Here is a 19196-nt window from a genome sequence, read left to right as displayed (position 1 = left end):
GGGAGGCGCTGCCGCTCGGCCGCCGCGCCCGCGCCCCTCGGGCTGGCCTCCGCCTCTGCCCTTGCGACCTCCAGCTCCTTTCTTCTCCCTCCTCCCCCTTTGATTTCTCCTTTCTCATTGTCTATTTCCATGCTTCTCTGACTCTTCCCCTGCTCTCAACTTCCAGCTGAGTTTGGGCACAAAAAAGAGAGGCGACTGGCCTTTACGTGGGAGGCGGGGTGGGCTGGGCATGTCTGTTTCCTAAAGAAGAAAACTCTGTGGGTCTGGGGGAGGGGGAGGCGCGTACCGGAGGCGGCCTGGAGCGCGGCCCCGCGCGCGGCGGGAGGGGACGAGGCGCGTTCAGAGCGAGACCTTTCCTTTTGCCTTGGCACCGACCGACCGCAGGATGGGAATGCGGTGCTCACGAAGCCTCGCTGTTTGGAACCATCCCTCTACAATGGGGGACGGGGGGACAGATGTCTTAAACCACCCCGGGCGAAAGGAGGAAGAATGTGGGCGCTGGCCGAGGGTAGTCGGGAAATAGAGCCAAGTCCCTGGATTACAGGTAGAATTGGGCGCTGCGACAACCTTTCTGCCCCACGGCGGTGGACAGGACTCGCTTGCGGAGACAGCAAGGGCGCAAGCGGGTCGTGGTCGTCCGTGGGCCTTGACCTTGTCTTCCTTTTCTACCTGCCAGCGCCTTAGACGATGCTTCTGTGTTTTTAGAACCCAGAAGTCAAGGGGGCGGGGAGCCTGGCCGGCAGGAAATGTTCCCGAGCCCCGGGCGAGAGGAGCGCCAGGCGCGCGCGCGTGGCTCGGGGAAGGGCTATGCGCTCGGGGCTGCGGCCCGGCCGGCTTTCCCGCAGGCGCGCGGCGGCGGCCATGAGCCTCGCGCAGGGCTCTTCAAACCACCCTTTCCCCCCAGAGACCGGGTGCGACATTTGGGAGGTGGAGAAGGCTGTGACTGAAAATAACCGGGGGCTCGGAACCGTTTGGCCGGAGATGTGAGCCCCAGCGCTGAAGTGGAGAGAAGTTAGGAACCAGTGGGGGAACAACTGCGGCCTCGCCATGTCGCGTGCTCAGGGCCCTGTGCCCTCGCTGATTAGCTTCTTATCCGCCACCAATATCTCCTCTCACGGTGGATAGCACACAATCCCCCTGCGGCCACCTCCCCAGAGCGCTCGGTCTGCCTGTGGATAGACTGGTGTTGAGCGAAATCTCAGCACCGGTCTATGGTAGTGCCCCAGAGGGGATTTGACTATCCAAAGTGCGTGCACCCAGGGCTCCTGGCACAGAAACGGGGGAGGGGTCTGTTTCCGGCTCGGGTTGGTCCCTTCCTCCCCCCTGTGCTCACTCTGCAGGGACAATCTGGCTCAGACAGGATGGGGGCCGCCCCTCCCTGGCCCAGAGCTGTCCGGATTCTCACCCCGGCCCGCCCATAACAGCTTTCAGAAACTCGACTGCCAAGTTAAAAGCACAGGCAGGTTGCTCCTTCTATCCCTGGGCCGCAGGCGGGGTCATGCGTAGATGGCAAATTGATTACAATTTTACAGCCAGAAACTAGCGGCAGGGACCCATAAAGGTAGGAATTCAGGGACTGGGGGTGCGATGTCTTAGCATCTCTCCTCCCAGCCCATTCCCCGAGAGTAAATGCCACTCAGCTCTCCTGTCACGGGTTTGTGTGAGTCTGGAGGCTTTTCGGTAAGTCCTAAGAGGAAGAAAAAGGAGGGAAGGACACAGCGAGATCAAAGTAAGAAAGATGGAAGTTAAGAAGAAATGAGACAGAGGAAAGACAGGATAAAAGGGAAGGTGTGCTCTAGCTAGCTGTCTTCCTCCTTGCCTCCTTGGAAAAGAGCACGATGTTTCGAGAGGGCGTTGGAGTTAGCCCAAGGGCATCCACCCTGACCCCAAGTTCTCTGACGTCGGTCGGCTGGTGGATGCGCCTCTGCCCGCGCTTTGATTCACTTGCGCAGTTTCCCCAGCTCGCGACCCTCAGCCACATGCAAATTCCCTGTCCCCAGGGCTGTACGACACGCTTCGCTCAGGAGCTGGTCAAAGACGGAGAAGGCCCAGCGCGCGCTCGCCGCAACCCCTGCGGTTCTACTTCTGCACAGAACCTGGGGTCCGCAGGGGCGCGCTGCGCGCGGGCTCCGGGACGCCGGTGGGAGAGGAGTACTTGCCCAAATCATTCTGCTTTTAGGGATTTTGGGAACCAGTAGGGCTTTTCCCCGTCTCTGACGGGATCTTACAACTTGGGAGCTTTTGGGGCTCAGCGAAGTAAAATAAACTTGTCCTGGGCCCTGGCTTAGTTCTCTGCGTGCGGTAGCCCTGGATCCTTCTAGTTCTCCCTTCCGGCTGCAGATTCTTTCCTGTCCCTGCCTTGCCACGCTCTGCCTCTGTTGCGGGGCCTCCAGAGTCCTGAGGCTTTACCCGCAGGCGGGGGCTTTAGATAGGAAAGACCCCCAGTTCTCTTCCTCAGTTTGAGTAAAAATGACCTTCCACCATCCAGACAAAATAAGAGAACAAACTGTGTGTGTAAGGAAGGAGGTGAGGGCAGAGAACGGGGAGGCCTGTTAGTTTCCAAGTGAACTTACTTGCATGGAAGAAGAAATCACACTGTCTCCAAATAGGTCATGCTTTCAAGGAACCCTGGAAGGAGACAGGACTAGGGATTGTCCTCTTAACAAATTCTTCAGGTCTGTGACCTATAAGCCCTAGGACGTGATGGAAATGGGAGGGGGGTAGGGGGGGCTTGGTAGAGAAGGCCACTTGTGCCCACCTGCGAGCAGGCCTTGCCCTTCTTAGATGATCTTAGATCATGGTTATAAACTGTGGTAACTGGTTTATGAATAATCAGAGCATAAACACTTGACAGTCCTTAAGTCGTGCTTTTCATGGTGCCATGAGCTGCGCTACTGGGTCATGGGGGGCCTAAAGCAGAGGTTAGGACCCACTCCAGTGCCTCTCTATCCCTTTCCCCAGGTATATCTTTGACTCTGCTGGATGTGTGTGGATGGATGAAGACAGGGGTCACTTTTCCTAAAAGCTGGAGCAATTCCTTTCCCTATGCCCATCACCAATCTTTCTTGGGTCAGTAACCCCAGGACTCCAGCAATTCCAATTCCTAGCTTGTGTGCTGTTCTTTATAAGAGACTTCTCTTATGAAGAAGTGAAACCTTAGAGGAGCTGAGTTCAGTCTCCTTCCAAGATTGCAGTTGATCATAAATTTGCACATACCTGGGCAAAGAGCTGAGGTCTGCAACACTAGTGGAAAGAGGGGTTAAGGAGAACCCAGAGAAGATCTAAGTGACTCTGCTTGGCAAAGAAGTTCCATTAACTCCATGCTTTCCTCTTGTGTTTCACCAGTTTAACCTCACTTTTCCCCCTTAAATGAGGAAATAGAATTCTCCACTTACGTGACTATTTTGGCCACATGTTCAGATGTATATTCTGACCAAGCATTTTCAGAATTTGACCATCGAATACATATGCTACCTGTAAAGTCTTCTGTGCACTCTTCCATCCCACTTAATTTTGACATAAAATATCAGCATTTCTCTTCATCTAGTTCTTGTTCACCTTCAACAGTTGGTTTCAGTTTCCATATTTCTCAAATTTCCTTACAATAACAGTACATGAACTGGATATGCTTAGCTTCTATGAGACAAGGTTATTTCTTCTGCAATTCTCCAGGCAGTTCTGGCTAAAACCGTCTTTGCTTTCGCCTGAAAGAGACGCTTACTTGAGATGAAAGTGAGGGGCTTTTTTAAAAACTCATATTATCTAAATACTTGCTCTTTTGTTTCTTTCTGCCTCTTTGGAATAAGCCCAGTCATATTAACATTTAAATAGACGTGTCACAAAAGATAAACATGGCTTTTTATGTAGAAATTTTCTTTGAGATTTAAAAAATCATAGCTTAGGTATTTAACGTAATTTCCGGAAATTGTATCTTTGAAATCCATTGGCAGCTAGATTTATTTGCAGAACTTTCCATGTAACTTTGTCATGCTTCTTTACAATTATATCCTCTGATCGTAACGGCGTCTGCCTTCAACTGCTTAACAAATACAGATTGTTTATACGTTCAAAGGAGATTTTTTTCCAACTTTAAAATTCTTTCGACATTTCCCTTTATATAACCTAGTTGACATGAAAGTTTGCAACTCAGAAAAATTAAGTTTGGAGCATATAATACATTCTACTCACCCATTTATGTAATCTCTATTTTATTGTTTACATTTTAATAGTAAAAAAGACATTTCTTTTTGGAAGAAAAGATATATATTTTATAAATATAAAACATATGTATATAAAAGAAATATATATCTTCTTTTTCACGGAGGCTTACTGGATGATTAGTTTTTCTCCAATTTAAAAAGTTTTTTTCTATATGTCATTGTTTCCTGTTCATTTATCTCATGTACATTAAGGAAAGATTCAAATTACTGATTTATGATAAATCACATCACTCTTCTTACCAGAGTCATCAATATTCTATTATTTTAAATCAAACATTTTAATGTAATTTTGAAGAGAGAAGGTTCCCACATATGTTCATTAATCGGTCAGTGCTGGCTAAATTGGCTAAACTATTAACAGGAAACATTTGGAAGTGGAAATGTAACCTTGGAAAAGTTGCTGTTTTTACTGGGAAACTGATGAACCAAGAATGCCATTCAAGAGCAAAAGGGTTAATGACAAATGGCCTAGTGAAATAGAGGAAATAGGACAGCTTGTCAGCCACTGATCTTCTAGATGCAATATTTCACTCCTTAACATTATTTGTGTGAGGTATTGTGTGAAGTTACTTTGTAGGGAAGAAGAAGCTCTTGCTTTACCTACTGGGGATTCAAGCCAGTATTTTTGTTTTTTAAGGAGGCAAAATTTTAGATACCGTAAAATCCAACATTTAAGTCATTTTAAAGCATAGAACAGAATGGCTTTTTACTATATTCACAGTGCTGTGCAACCGTGACCACTGTTTAAGTCCAGAACATTTTCATCACCCCAAAAGGAAACCTTGTACCCATTAAGCAATCTCTCCCTCTCCCGCCTCCACCTTTGGCAACCACTAATCTGCATTCTGTCTCTATGGATCTGCCTGTTCTGCGCATTTTATAACAAATCATTTAACATTTGACCTTTTGTGTCTGACTTCTTTCACTTAACAGTATTTTCAAGGTTCATCCCTGTTGTAGCATGTGTTAGTACTTCATTCTTCTTTATGGCTGAATAATATTTGATTTTATGGATATACCACATTGTGTTGATGGACATTTGGGTTGTTTCCACCTTTTGGCTATTATGAATAATGCTCTGTGAACATTCATTACAAAATTTGTTTGAACCTATGTTTTCAGATCTTTGCTCGGTCGTAGCCTAACTCTGTGTTTAACTTTTTGAGGAATCACTATACTTCTTTCCACAGTGGCTGCACAATTTTATAGTCCTACCAAAAATGTCTGAGAGGTCCAACTTCTCCACATCTTTGTCAACATTTATTTTACAATATTTATTTTTTTAATTTAAATATTATTTATTTATTTTAAAATTTATTTATTTCTTTTTATTTATTTTGGCTGTGTTGGGTCTTCATTTCTGTGTGAGGGCTTTCTCTAGTTGCGGCAAGCGGGGGCCACTCTTCATCGCGGTGCGCGGGCCTCTCACTATCGCAGCCTCTCTTGTTGCTGAGCACAGGCTCCAGACGCGCAGGCTCAGTAGTTGTGGCTCATGGGCCTAGTTGCTCCGCGGCATGTGGGATCTCCCCAGACCAGGGCTCGAACCCGTGTCCCCTGCATTGGCAGGCAGACTCTCAACCACTGCGCCACCAGGGAAGCCCTAAATACTTATTTTTATTTAAATATTTATTTATTTTATTAAAAATATTATAGCCATCCTAGTGGGTGTAAGTGGTGTCTCACTGGTTTTGATTTGCATTTCCCTAATGACTAATGGTGCTGAGTGCCTTTTCATGTGCTTGTTGGCCATTTGAATATCTTTTTTGGAGAAACGTCTATTCACTGTCTTTGCCTCCTTTGAAACTGGTTGTTTGTCTTTTTGTTGTTGAATTGTAAGAGTTTTTATGTATTCTGAGTAATAGATCTTTAGCAGACATACGATTTGCAAATATTTATATCTTCTCCCTTTCTCTGGGTTGTTTTTCACCTGCTTGGTATTGCCCTGCAATTCATAAAGTTTTTAATTTTGATAAAGTCCAATTTAATAGAAGTTATTTTTAACAATAGGTACATTCCTCACCCATGATAAAACTCAGATTAAACACAAGACAAAACAAAAATTAAAAATGCTAAACCCTAAAAAAAGAGAAAACTCTTCTGTAATGCAAGAGAGCAACTTTATCAAATGTAGATTATCAGGGGGTGTGTAAACTTACTGCTGTTGTACAAGAAAAGGAAACAGCTATGGCTACATTGACCTTTTTCATCGAAGAAGTCCTGTGTTATTCAGGACCTGCTGAATGAGATCTTTTATCTCAGGATGACAGTAGTTGTTTTTTTTTTTTTTTAATTATCATTATCAAATTCATCTACCAAGAAATTTCAAATAGTCTCCTCTGTTTAAATAACATTCAGGATCTGCTTTAAACCAACAACAACCAGGAAGATCAAAGAAAAGGTTGCCAAGGTGTTTCTAATCTAGCAGTTTTTAACACACAGTCACACACAGGCTGTGTAGTCAGGTGATATACTTGTAAAATTCCTGGGAGAAAGGTCTTGGAGTCAGAGAGAAGAGAAACTAAATTATTGCAAAACATGTTAAAAACAAAAATTAATGAAAGAGGAATAATAGAAATGGACATTATTGAGTGTTGAGGCTTTGCTGATTCTCTCAATTTGGCTGTTTTTAGGTAATTAATTTATGGGTTAAAAAAAAACAAACACTGGTTTGAACCAGCTCTTCATTTAATTTCCTTACTTAGTTATTGAGGAAGAAAGCTTATGGTGAACACCGATTGACACATCTCTGATTCTGTTCATTGGAAATCTTGGACTGGACTCTGACATCTGCCATTTTATGGCATATCGTATTGGGCAAACCACTGGACTCTTTCTAAGTGTCCATGCATGGAGTTCTTGCATGATCCACATGCGTGGCTGTCATCCTGAACAGCCCTGAAAGATCTTGAGGGAAACTCAGTTTCCTTCTATGCAGGGTAACACCTTCATCCCCCAGTTATGGTGGGGAAAAAGGGAATAATACTTGCGAAAATGATAAGGCATTTTGAAGTTCTAGTGTGTTTCCTTGTTTGTGTAGCACTTACAACGTACCAGGTATTGCCTTAAGATTTAATAAATGTTAAAAAATTAAGTCCGCAAACAACCCTATGAGGTAGGTACGATTTCCCCTCATTTTATAGGTGAGAAAAGTGAAGCGTGGAGATTTTATATAACTTGCCCAAGATCATACAGCTGATAAGTGGCAGAGTTAGATTTTTGAACCCAGGTAGTCTGGCTCCAGAGTCCATGTTCTTACGACTCCATCCTGTTGGTTACATTTAAAATCTTGAGATTTCAGATGAAAATTGGAGTCTCTGTATTAATGGATTTAATCAGTGTTTACTGAGTATCTCTTATTTGCCAGACTTCTCTTGAAACACTGGAACGTCTAGGAATGCTGGGGCAGCAATACGGCATTCTCTCCTGGCAACAATCAGCAGGAGTCCAGTGGTTCCTGCCATCTTTTGATGGGGTCACCCGATTTCGCTTGATTCATTCACTTGTTTACTTGCGTGAGTCCTACAATCAATCACACTTGTTACTGCTAACATGAGCCCCAGGCAAGGAAAATAGATCACAATCAAAATAGTAAGCAGGAAGGCAATAATAAATATAGAAAATAAACATCATGGCATGAATTTAGTTTTGCAAAGTTCTCTTGCTGCTATCATTAACTGCAGATCAATGAGCGAGAGAGATTGGTTGGGTACCCACTGAGTACTTGAGGTGAGGAACAAGTGCTTTTAAAATTTAGAAGTTTAAAATCAGAAAGGCAACAAAAACCAACACACACAGAATAATATAAATTAACATACAGGAAAATTTTTTTTTTACCACCAATTGGAAATCTTTAATCATTAGTCTTTTAGGCAGATATCTTTCAGTCAGGAAAGAGTTTGTTTCATTATTTTAGACACAAAAGGTAAATAACGAGCAATATCAGATCTATTCCAAAAAGCAGACTTCAGAATATGCCGCAAAGTTGGGAAACAATCAACCCTCTGTCTTGTGTTTTCAAAAGACTGGTTCATGCAGTGTGATTGAGGAGTGTTCATAGCGATTACCCCGAATGCTACAGGCTCCAGAAGAATCTTCTGAATGGAGAGAGAATTAAAGATGCCGAATACTGTATTATCATTATATATATTCCATTGCATCCTAAGTTTTGAACATGGTTAATTATTATTAATGAGGATACTTGATAAGCAAGAACGTTCCTCTTGTAAATGTGTAGATGCCAACCAAAGAGTTAACTCTAGCTGTTTGCCAACTTAAGAGTGAAGAGTCCACTTTTCAGAGGTCTGGTACCAAGCAGAGGAAGTATTTTAACATTCAGTGTATTGTGGTCAGTGTCACATAGCTGGGCTTTCATCATGATTTGGCCAATATTGGGTCCATAAGCCTGAGTCAAATGTTCTGTGGAAGTTTGTCGGGTGGCTTGACATGGATGCACACAGTACTATTGGTCCAGGCCTGTTTTATCTGTTTTTAAATAATCAGCAGAAACACCGTATGTGTTGAACACTTCCTGTGATTAGTTTGTTGAATACTATAGAATTATGGTGAACTTGCTGATTCAGCACATAGTGTGTGTTGACTACCGGCTAGCTTTTAATGCTATGAGGTGGGTGGGAAGGTAGCGAGGTAGATGGGTTCGGAGAAATATTGTGAATCCCATAGGGAGGAAAGTGAGACTTAGAGGTGACTGCCCATCACCACACAGATAGTGAGGGTACAGATTTGGGCCTCAAAGCCAGGCTTCTGATACCAAGTCAAAGGCTCCTCTTCCACGTCTCTTGATCAGCATTTTTGAGAGTGTTTTTCACCTGAACCCCCATGTCAAAATGTCCTGAGATGTTTGTATAAAGTGTAGAATCCTAAGACCTGCTTTCGAAATACTGAATCCTTAGGATTCAGCAATCTTAATAGTCCCCTCAATATATTTATACACAGTAAATGTTAGGGTTCGCTGGTCTAGATACTAAAAATGTTGAAGTATTTGGTTAGGTCAGTTTGACACTAAGATCGTCATCCATTTTCACTTTTCACTTTTCATCCTTGCAACAAGAGAAAAAAGAAATCTTCTGACCACAAACAATAAATGCCAGTGTACTCTTAATAGTTACCCCACAAATTGGGATTTAAATAAGAGATTCAAAGAGATCTTCCCGCTTGGGGACGTTGTTCTTATTTGAAATATTCCATAGAAGTGGGATGCTTTTATCACATCGTTTTATAAAGCATGTTCTGTAGGACCCTGCTTCCACGGGATATTCATTAATTCAGCAAATACTTATTTAAATGTCAAGTACCATGTGAAGTACGTGATGAGCAACAGTGAAGGACCACTGACCTCCTGGAACCCAGTCTATTGAGGAAAGACGTTAACAGATGTTTTGCCCCAAAAGCTTTCTTAGTAGAAAAATTGGTGAAATAATGGGTTTAACAGATTTCTTCAGACAGGTACATTTCAGAGCCTTTGACATACCTAATATGTGCTGTAAATATCTGAGAGAGGATTATTGTATGTGATGTCTTCTAGACGTATTGTAGCATCCTTTGGGTGAAGGTCACCTCCTATGTCTAGTTCTCTACAGAACACCATTTGGATCACACTGTCCTTACACATTCCAGTGAAATCCTGTGCCCTGGAAGGCTCAAATCTGTGGCACTGGTAGAGAAGAGGGGGGGTATTATAAAAGTGGACCCCCACTGCAGCCCCAGCCCGCAGGGTAGTATTGTTCTGATAGCCTAGTGAACAGTGGGATGAGCAATGAGCAGACTTCGGCCAAAGACCTAGTGTCCGGGGATCTAGATCAGCTTTGCGCTGTCTTCAGAGGTGGGTCGGGTGTGAATTTGAACATGGAGTGGATCCCTGGATGTGGCTCTGGTCTCTCAACTGGAGAGTGGTGAAGGCAGAAGAATTGTTTCCACATCTTCCAGAGATTCTGAGTCCACCTTGGAGCATTGGGTGCAGCAAGAGTACCATTAATGGGAACCACTTGCCAGGCTCCCTACATGGAAGGCTGGATATTACTGGAGGGGCACCCAGCCTTTGACTAGGTGCATGTAATTAGATTATTTGCTGAAAAATACTTCCTTTCTATGCATTGCCTGCTTATACCAGGATAGTTGTTGGGAAACGGAAAATACAGGCATTTTCAGCAGGCTGCCTAAGTCCAATGACTCCCAGGTTTTGTTTTGTTTTTTTCCTTGTTTTTCTTTTTCTCAGGCAGTGACTCTATGTAAAAAGAACAAAGTGACTTTGCTCAGATAACTCACGGTTGTGAGTTCACCTGATGGGTGGATTTAAATAGTTTGGTTGTTGACATTTATCAAATTACCCAGAGAATTGCCACATCGCCACCTTGATTCATGAATGTGGAGAGTTCTTAAAGAAGCCTCTTCAGAATTGTTCGTTTTTCTTAGTTATCATAATATTTAAAGATATGTTGCTTTATTGTTCGTTAAGTACATGCTTTATTCAAAGGCAGATCTTACCATATGCTTCTTCATGGATATACAAAATAAAATAAAGAAATGGAGCAGTTTCCCAATAATTCAAGTAGTCATCACCTGCATATGTAAATACTGAAGACAAACTGCTTTGGTCCCCCCCCCCACCTTTCTAGAGTTGCCTAAATAAATGTTCACCTTTTCATTCTTTGTGAGGGGATATCACATCTCTAAGTGTTGGTCTCTCGAATTCAAAGTCTAAATTGAGTTTACTCTTTTAGTCACTTTGAACAAGAGGAGTTAAATGCAGTTGCTGTCTTCAGGGAGGTAACAGCTTAGGCTGAGAGGTAGTCAGGAAGGGTAAAAACATACATTGTATGATATCATACAGCTGTCTGGTTAAGTGCTACAGGAAGAGTTTTAAGCATGGTGATGGTGCTTCAAAGGAGTTTAATCTGGCCATGAAGAATTAGGAACAACTGACTGCAGGAGATTGCTGTGAGATTGGTCTGTAAAAATAGGTAGAGGTGGCTTTGGTAGAGCAGCAAAGAGAAGAAATGGGCGTAGGGTTTTATATATAAGGCAAGAATGTGAATAAAGACACAGAAGTGGGAACATATAAGGCCTGTTTGGGACACAGAAGAAGTGTATGTGGGAATGGAAGAAGAGGGGAAACCAACAGAGAAAAAAGTAGGACTTAACATTATTGAGGGCCCTTTAGCCATGATATACTGTCAGGTGTACTATCCATCCATTTTCACTTTTCATCCTTGCAACAAGCAGAAGAGATTACTTTCAAGGTTGCTGTTCACCAAAATTCCGGTACCATTTCCACTGTGTAGCATTTCTGCTGGGGAGCGAATGCCAAGGAGGGTACCATATTTCCTAGGCCCCTTTGCCTTTGTTGGGGCCAAATGCTTGTTCTCAACAGTGAGATGTTTATGTACCTTCCAGGCTAACATGGTTAGGAGCATGTGTGCCCTTTCCACCATGGACTGTAGAAGGAGAAAGGCTGTAAACAAAGGACTTCAAGATCCTGCAGGAGAAAGAGTCACTAGATAGAGGAGCCTGGGTCCTACTCAGCATGCAACTGGACTCGACATAAATGGGAAGTAAATTTATTTGAATAAATAAATAAGCTACTGAAATGTAGAGATTTATTGTTATAGGAGCTAGGGTTACCTTAATGAATACAAGTATTATTACAGGCTTATATAATACAGGCTCACAGATGTAACTGACTCAAAATCACTTAAAAAATAACAAGTGGGGCCTGGATGCAAACCCAAGTCCATCTTCAGAATGTTCTCTTATTCTATTCCCATGGTTTTAACTACTGTCTACATGCTAGTATGTCTCAGTTCTCCATTGTTGGTCCAGATCTCTTTTGGGAAGTCCAGACTATCCAGTAGGTACTTGCCTACCGGATTTCTCTCCTTGAAAGTCTGTTATTCAGGCCATAAAATAAGCTCTTTTAAATAAGGCTCCAGTATACAATGGATTAAGTAAGTAGGTTTTTTCCCCCCTAGAATAAGTGGTTGGAGTGGAACGCTTGTCTGGCCTATCTGCTTCACTCACCCTTTGGTTCTTTCCATAGTGTTTTCCTGCCATCCTTTAAGGGGTTGTCCCTTTCGCATAGTTAAAGCTAACCCAGCTCCTGGTTATCCAAGAAGAAATGCCACATTTTTTTTTTTAAGCAAATGGCAGAGATTGCACACTTTGGCTCCTCTTCTACTATCAAGAACTTAGTCACATGCATGTAGAGAGCCTGGGCATTGTGGTCACTAGTAGGTGGCTATGTGCTCAGCTGAAACAGTATTAGATGAAAGAGGAGGAGGAGGACTTTGAAGGATACCCATTGTTCCGGCACAAGCCTCTCAGATATTAAATCCCACTGGGTTTAGAAACACACTCAGCCATCTCCCCAAATTGACTTCGTATCTTGTATTCCCTCACGTGGTTAATGACCACGCCACCCTCCCAGATGCCCAGAGACCAGGGTGATATACTCTGACTTGTTCTTTCACCTTACTCTCCATTGCCAGTCATTTTCATCTCTTAAGTATCTTTTGAAACTGCCCACTCCACTTAATCCCCTGCTACTGTCTTGCTCCGTGCCTTCAGCATCTCTCACGGAGACTTGTAGAATGGCCTCCTAACTGGTCACCGTGTCCCCAACAGCAACCTATCAAGGACATCCTTCACACTACCATGAGAGTGATTTTTCGAAAATGCAAATCTGATGATCATTTTACTCCCTTTTTATGACCCTTCAGTGATTTCCCATGGCAGAAGTCCAAACTGCTTTGCAGCGCACAAAAGGCCCTCTGTGGTTTAGTCCCTGAATCTCTCCAGCCTCATTTCTGACCCTTTACTATTCTCCTCCCCCAAACAGATCACCCCCACAGCTTCAGTTATACTGAGTGATGCCAGACTGTTTCATTTCTTTGTCTCTCTGCTCATGTGTTCCTTCTGTCTATTTTTCAAGACCCAACACAGCTGACACTTCTTCTGTGACATTATCCTAACACTTCTCCACTCTTTCCTTATTGTGTTTCATTTATTCCATGAATTCTATTGAATATCTGTCCATTTTAGGCTGGTTGTATTAATCGTTGGATGTGAAGAGCAGAAATAGATATGGTTCCTGCCCTTGTGGAGCTTATAGTCTAATGGCAGAGTTGGACATCAATCGAATATTCCCACAAACAAATGTAAAATTACAACTGCGACAAATGCTATGAAGAAGGAAAATGAGTGTGATGATTAGCCCATCGTAGGAGAATTTGACCCAGCAAGGGAGTAGAGAAGAGACTTTCACCCAGGAAGTATGCTTAAGTGAAATATAAAAGATGAATAACCAGGTGAGAAAAATGACTTGTAGGCAGAGGTAACGGTGTGTATCAAAACTTTAGGTTAGGAGGAAATTTGGGATTGTAGAAGAGGAAAACATTTCCCTTGACACTCTTAGGGTCCCTGGATGGATCTGAAAATTAAACAAAGACAGATTAACAGGAGAAAAGCACACACACTTATTTACTCTGACTTTTATGTGACATGGGAACCTTCATAAGGAAATGAAGACCCAAAGATATGCTTTGACCTGAATGGTTTTGTGCTGGGTTTGCTGAAGAGTGTAAAGTCGTGGGAAGGTATGAAAGGACAAAAAGTGGGAGCTAAGTGAGTAAACTGGGGGAAACTTAGCAAGGAGTGTTCCTTTGGGTTCTTCTTGGTGTCCCTCCCTCTTGGAGACAAGAACGTTCCTTCCCTCTGGGTATAGAGAGGGAACCTCTCACATGAGGAAGACTTGCTTCAGGGGAGAGGATGGGGGGAGGTCAGAGGGACCTTTCTGCTTCTGCTATATTCTCCAACTCCTTCAGCTTAAAATATTCAATATGCCAGGGTGCCATATTTTGGGGGTCACACATCCCAAACCCCATTAGGATATATGAAGGGATTGAATAAAGACCAGGTTCAGTGAGGGCATTGTCTTAAGGAATGAGGAACAGGATGAGGCAGGAGAAGGAAGTAGGGGCAAGACTCTGAAGAACTTCATAAACCTGTTACGGAGGTTTCTCTTTGTTCTAAGAGGAGTGGAAAGCCATTTAAAATGGGATGGAGAAGATATAATCAGTTTAGTTTTTTTAAAGAATTCATTCTGGCCGCTGTGAGAAGGGTGACTTTGATGGTTAGCAGAGTAGATGATGCTAGATTTGTTAGTTCAGGCTAGAGATACTGGTATATTGAATTAGGGTTGTGATAATGGTGATGAATAAGTCATATTTAGGATTAAAGATGGTAGATGAGGGAGAAGGAGCTATCAAGGAAGGTTCCCATATTCTTGGATGGAGGATAAAGCTAGTCATGGAGATAAGGAACACTTATCTAGAAGAAAACTAGTTTGGAGGGAGTTTGAATGTGAACTGCCTTGGGGAATATCTAGAAGGAATCATTTCACTGGATGTTAAGCATATTTCTGTTGCTTCACATATACTGTATTATAATTACCTTTGTTTGTGTTTCTCTTTATTAGACTGTGAGCTTCTCAAAGGGACGGAACAGCATATACTCTTTCCTCCTCCTCCCCCTCCTCCTCCTCCTCGACCTCCCCTCCCCTTCCCTCCACCACCACCTTCTTCTTCTTCTTCTTCTTCTGCTTCTCCTTCTCCTCCTCCCCTCCCCCTCCCCCTCCTTCCCCTTCCCCTTCTTCTTCTTCTTCTCCTTCTCCTCCTCCTCTTCCTCCTCCCCCCACCCCTCCCCCTCCCCTCCCCCCTTTTCCCCTTCCCCTTCTTCTTCTTCTTCTTTTCTTTTCTTCTTCTTCTTCTTCTTCCTCTTCTTCCTCTCCTTCTTCTCCTCCTTCTCCTCCTTCTCCTCCTTCTCCTCCTTATTCCCCTTCATCTTCATCTTATTCATTCTTGTATCCTCAACACCTACTACTGTAATTTGCACATAATATTTTCCCAGTACATCTTTGTGAATATATGATCTAACTGACCCCAAAGCCCACACAGTTTCTCTCACACCAGTAATAGGGGCAAGAAAACGCTGGAAAGACAAGCTGGGGCTCAGTTGTAGTGTTTTAAATCCCTGGCTAAGAAGTTAAATTATGACACATAATGTAATTAAACCTTAAGTTTACAGCTACTTTCCAACCTAACCTTTGTTTCAAGTACTGCTTCTGTTATTTTTAAAACCATATAATGTTTACTCAGGGACATTCTCTCCTAAGTAAATCAAAGCCAGTCAAGCTACAACAACAACACAGAGATCATACTCTAAAAATGAACTATTCTTTGTGTTGCAGGGCTAAACGAAATTAGAATGAATCTACAGAAAGAGGGTTGGCAGATACAAAAGAACTGTAACCAGGCCTATTTATTTTTTCACTGTCTTTCTTTTCATTTTATTTTGGAGGTTAGCATTCAGTCATTAGGGCAGATCTAGAGAGGGATTCAGACATTTACATGGTCCATTGCTGGGCTATTTTCACAGCATGGATCTGAAGCACATTCACTGTTTCTTGGAGTCAGAGTGACAGAACAATACTTTGAATCTGCTGAATTTAGTCCTAACCACACAAACAGCCTCTATCTATGGTGAAACAAAGCTAAGTCTTTAAATTCCCTATGAAGTGTTTGGGGTATGGGCCCCTTAAAATTGGTTGGACTCAGTTTGTACACAGTAATGAATGGTGCTTTTAGTTTCATTAACCCAGACTGGGATGAGATTTTTCTACTGTAATCTTGAAATTGGAGAAATCATCCCTTATTATTTTATTGGAAGTCTACATATTTAAGGTCCCATGCCTATCTTACCCTATGACATATGCAGATTATTGAGGCCAAAGTGTATTTTTTCCCCTTTGCATGCATTTTTGTGTGATTCCTTCTCTTCTTTTGGAAGGTGGTATCATCCTTATCTAATGTGAGCAGAGGGGAGAGTGGTTGGCTTGAATGAACTTACAGTTTCTTCTTGCAGATCTTAATGATGAGAATAGGAATTGAGTATCATGTGACTGATGGCCCAATCATATTGATTTTAATGACTGGTCATGGCAAGCATGACTAAATATAACTACGGACTCTGAGGCCAAGTCTCTATAGTACAAAGTGTAGATCTGGCAGTTATCCAGTAACTTCAGGCCACAGAGATGGCCAAGCTGAATGTAGATTCTTAGAATTGTCAGTATTTTCACTAAGAAGTTTAACAGCGTGATTCAGAGTCCAGGATCCAGAGTCAGACTTCCTGGGTTCATTTCTTCCTTAATCCATTTACTAGTGGTATAACCTTGGTCCAGTAATATAACTCTTTGTTTCTCAGTTTCCCCACATTTAAGATGAGGTTAGTAATATACTCGCTGCATTGGGTTTTTGGGAGAATTAAAACGATTAATATCAGTAAAATGCTTTGAATGGGGTCTGGCACATAGTAAGTACTAAATAATTTCTTGCTTATTGTTGCTACAGTAGGAAGATGCTGAAGACGTGGGCTTTTAGAGACAAAGATAGATTTGTGAAAGCAAGGTCAGTGCAACTTTTGGTGAAATGAAAAAAATTTTGAACTTTTTGGTGAAATATTAAATACATATCATCTACTTGACCTTTTAAACTGAATTGTTTCAGAGACTGATTTCTATATATACTCTCTAAAATTATTATGAGTATCAAAAAATATTCCAGTGAAGTTGGTGTCATTTAGTGAAGGTTAAAGACCTCAAGAAGATTTAGTTCAGTGAAGAGAAAGCCAAAGAAAATTCACCAGACTGGACCTAGAAATGGGTTTATTAACAATTTTAATAATATCAGCTATTTATTGAGTGCTTACTCTGTCACAGGAACTTTATTTAATCTCATTTAATTTTTAATCATTTAACTTCATTTAATTCTCACAGAATTCCAGAAAGTATTGTTATCTCCATCTTACATATAACTAAACTGAGACTCAGAGAGGTGAGGTAGCATTTCGAGGTTTCAAAGCTGTTTAGTACCAGAACCAGGACTTGAACCCACTTATGACAAACTGCAAAGCCAGTATTTTTAACCTATATGATGAATTTCCCTCTACCTGCTATTATTTATATTAATAACTATCATCAACATGGCATTTAAAGTACTTTAAATGCTCTATGAGTTAAGCTTTTTTTTTTGGCCACACCGCGTGGCATGCGGGATCCTAGTTCCCCAACCAGGAATTGAACCTGTGCCCCCCGCATTGGAAGCACAGAGGCCCAGTTAAGCATTCTTGAAGTCCCAATTTTATAGATAAGAAAATTGAATCTTAATGAAATTGATTGATTTGCCCAGGATTGTTCAGTAACTGCATATCCTATTTGTAAGACTCCAAATTTTCTAATTTATCTACAACCATCCAATACTAGAGATTCTTGCTAATTCCATACTTACCACCAACCCAGTGGGCTGATGTAGGTAGGGAGAGAGAGAGACAGCAGAAACACCGATGGGAAAGAGATTGAAAGAGGAAGTAAAGCAGCAAGGATGTGGGGAGAAAAGCAGAACCATAACTATCCTACATTGTCTTTGCAAATTAGAAAAATCTCTAACTTGCTTGTCACATTCTCAGTAACATGATGACTGACTCCTTTAATTTTCTGTGTTTCGTTAATGATATCAAAATTATAACAGAAAATATCTTTGTTAGACTTTAATAAGAACATTCTGACAGTTTGGCTGTTAAAATACTAAGGGATTATGGGGTATTGCTTTCCCCCTAAGTTTATAAAATATGATATTCATCCTCTCTATTACCATGTCATATTTCAAGTAAGCATCATTAGGGTCAAAACATTTAGTTTTTTGATTAAATATTGTCAGTAAGTTTAAGAGATCCTATGGAAGCCATCTCACCTCTTTAAACACATCAGGCAAATCACGGATTGTTATTAGTTTGGTTTGAATTAGTAGCAAATCATTATACTCTATTTGGGAACTTGCCAATGAGATGACAGCCAGAGTTAGGACCTGCCAGCGATCGCTGTTATCTGTGGTGATGGCTTTATACATTCCTCTCAAGATAATTAAGATACAAATATCCATAAAATGGAAAAGTGCCTATCTTAATCTATTTTATCTATAGCACCTACATAGAATCCAGACATTTTAACAGGCTGAGTAGGGATCAGGATCTCTGAAAAAAACACACACTTAATAAATCTTTTATTCAATCTTTCCTCCCCTCTGTACCCACTTATACCAAAAATTACTGCTGAGAAATAGCCTCTGCACTGGAAGTCAGCCTGCTGTAAATGCATTTATTCATTCATTTATTCATCAATTTACATTGAGATGCTGTCAAATTTCAGAGACTGTTCGGGGTGCTAGGTAGTAAATGGAACAGACAAAAGTCCCTGGGCTCATGGAACTTAAATTCTAGTGGAGAGAGAGTGAACAGTATAAGTAGGTAAATATGCAGGATTTAAGATGATAGTTGCTATGAAGAAAAGAAGGAAAGGAAGGGGATATAAAATGTTTGGGAGGGTGAAATTTAGATCAGGTGGACAAGGAAGGTATCCATGAGAAAGTGACTTCTGAGGGCCGGCCTAAAGGAAATGAGGAAGCTAGTCTTGCAGAAATCTGTGAAAAGAGCATTTCAGGCAGAGGGAATGGGAGATACAGAGGACTGGTAGGGGAGCATGCCTGCCATGTTTGAGCAAATAGGACAGTGGAGCTGGAGCACAGTGAACAAGAAGACGAGTGTAGGAGATGCAACAGAGAGGTTATGGGGCGTATAGAGCCTGTGGGGCCCTGTAGGTGAGAGTTTTAGAATCTGACTTCCTATCAGGGCACAACCAGGTGGGTGGGGGGCAGATAGGGAGGAGGTATCCTGGAACATGCATGGATGGGACTCTTTTCATGTCAACTGACATTTATTGAATACCAGCCACATGGCATGCACTGTGCTCTACTCTGGAGGCCCAAAGAAGAAAGATAAATACATCTCCCTCAAGTTATTCAGTCTGGTACAGGAGATAGAAAAGGAAATACTTAGGGACTTCCCTGGTGG

General features: G+C 42.1%; 1 protein-coding gene and 1 long non-coding RNA gene across 6 annotated transcripts in view; one reads left to right on the top strand and one right to left on the bottom strand.

Annotated features, from left to right (window-relative positions):
* The window catches only part of ESRRG (estrogen related receptor gamma), a 636910-nt gene that overhangs the window by 1999 nt on the left and 615715 nt on the right, over positions 1–19196 (top strand). The gene's annotated exons all lie outside the window — the stretch shown is intronic.
* LOC309630682 overlaps positions 1–19196 on the bottom strand; it is a 440591-nt gene that overhangs the window by 384543 nt on the left and 36852 nt on the right. The window lies entirely within an intron of this gene.

This window comes from Balaenoptera borealis (genome assembly GCF_965194805.1).
Source record: "Balaenoptera borealis genome assembly, chromosome: 1".
NCBI lineage: Eukaryota > Metazoa > Chordata > Mammalia > Artiodactyla > Balaenopteridae > Balaenoptera > Balaenoptera borealis.
This window is presented reverse-complemented; position numbering and strand designations above follow the sequence as displayed.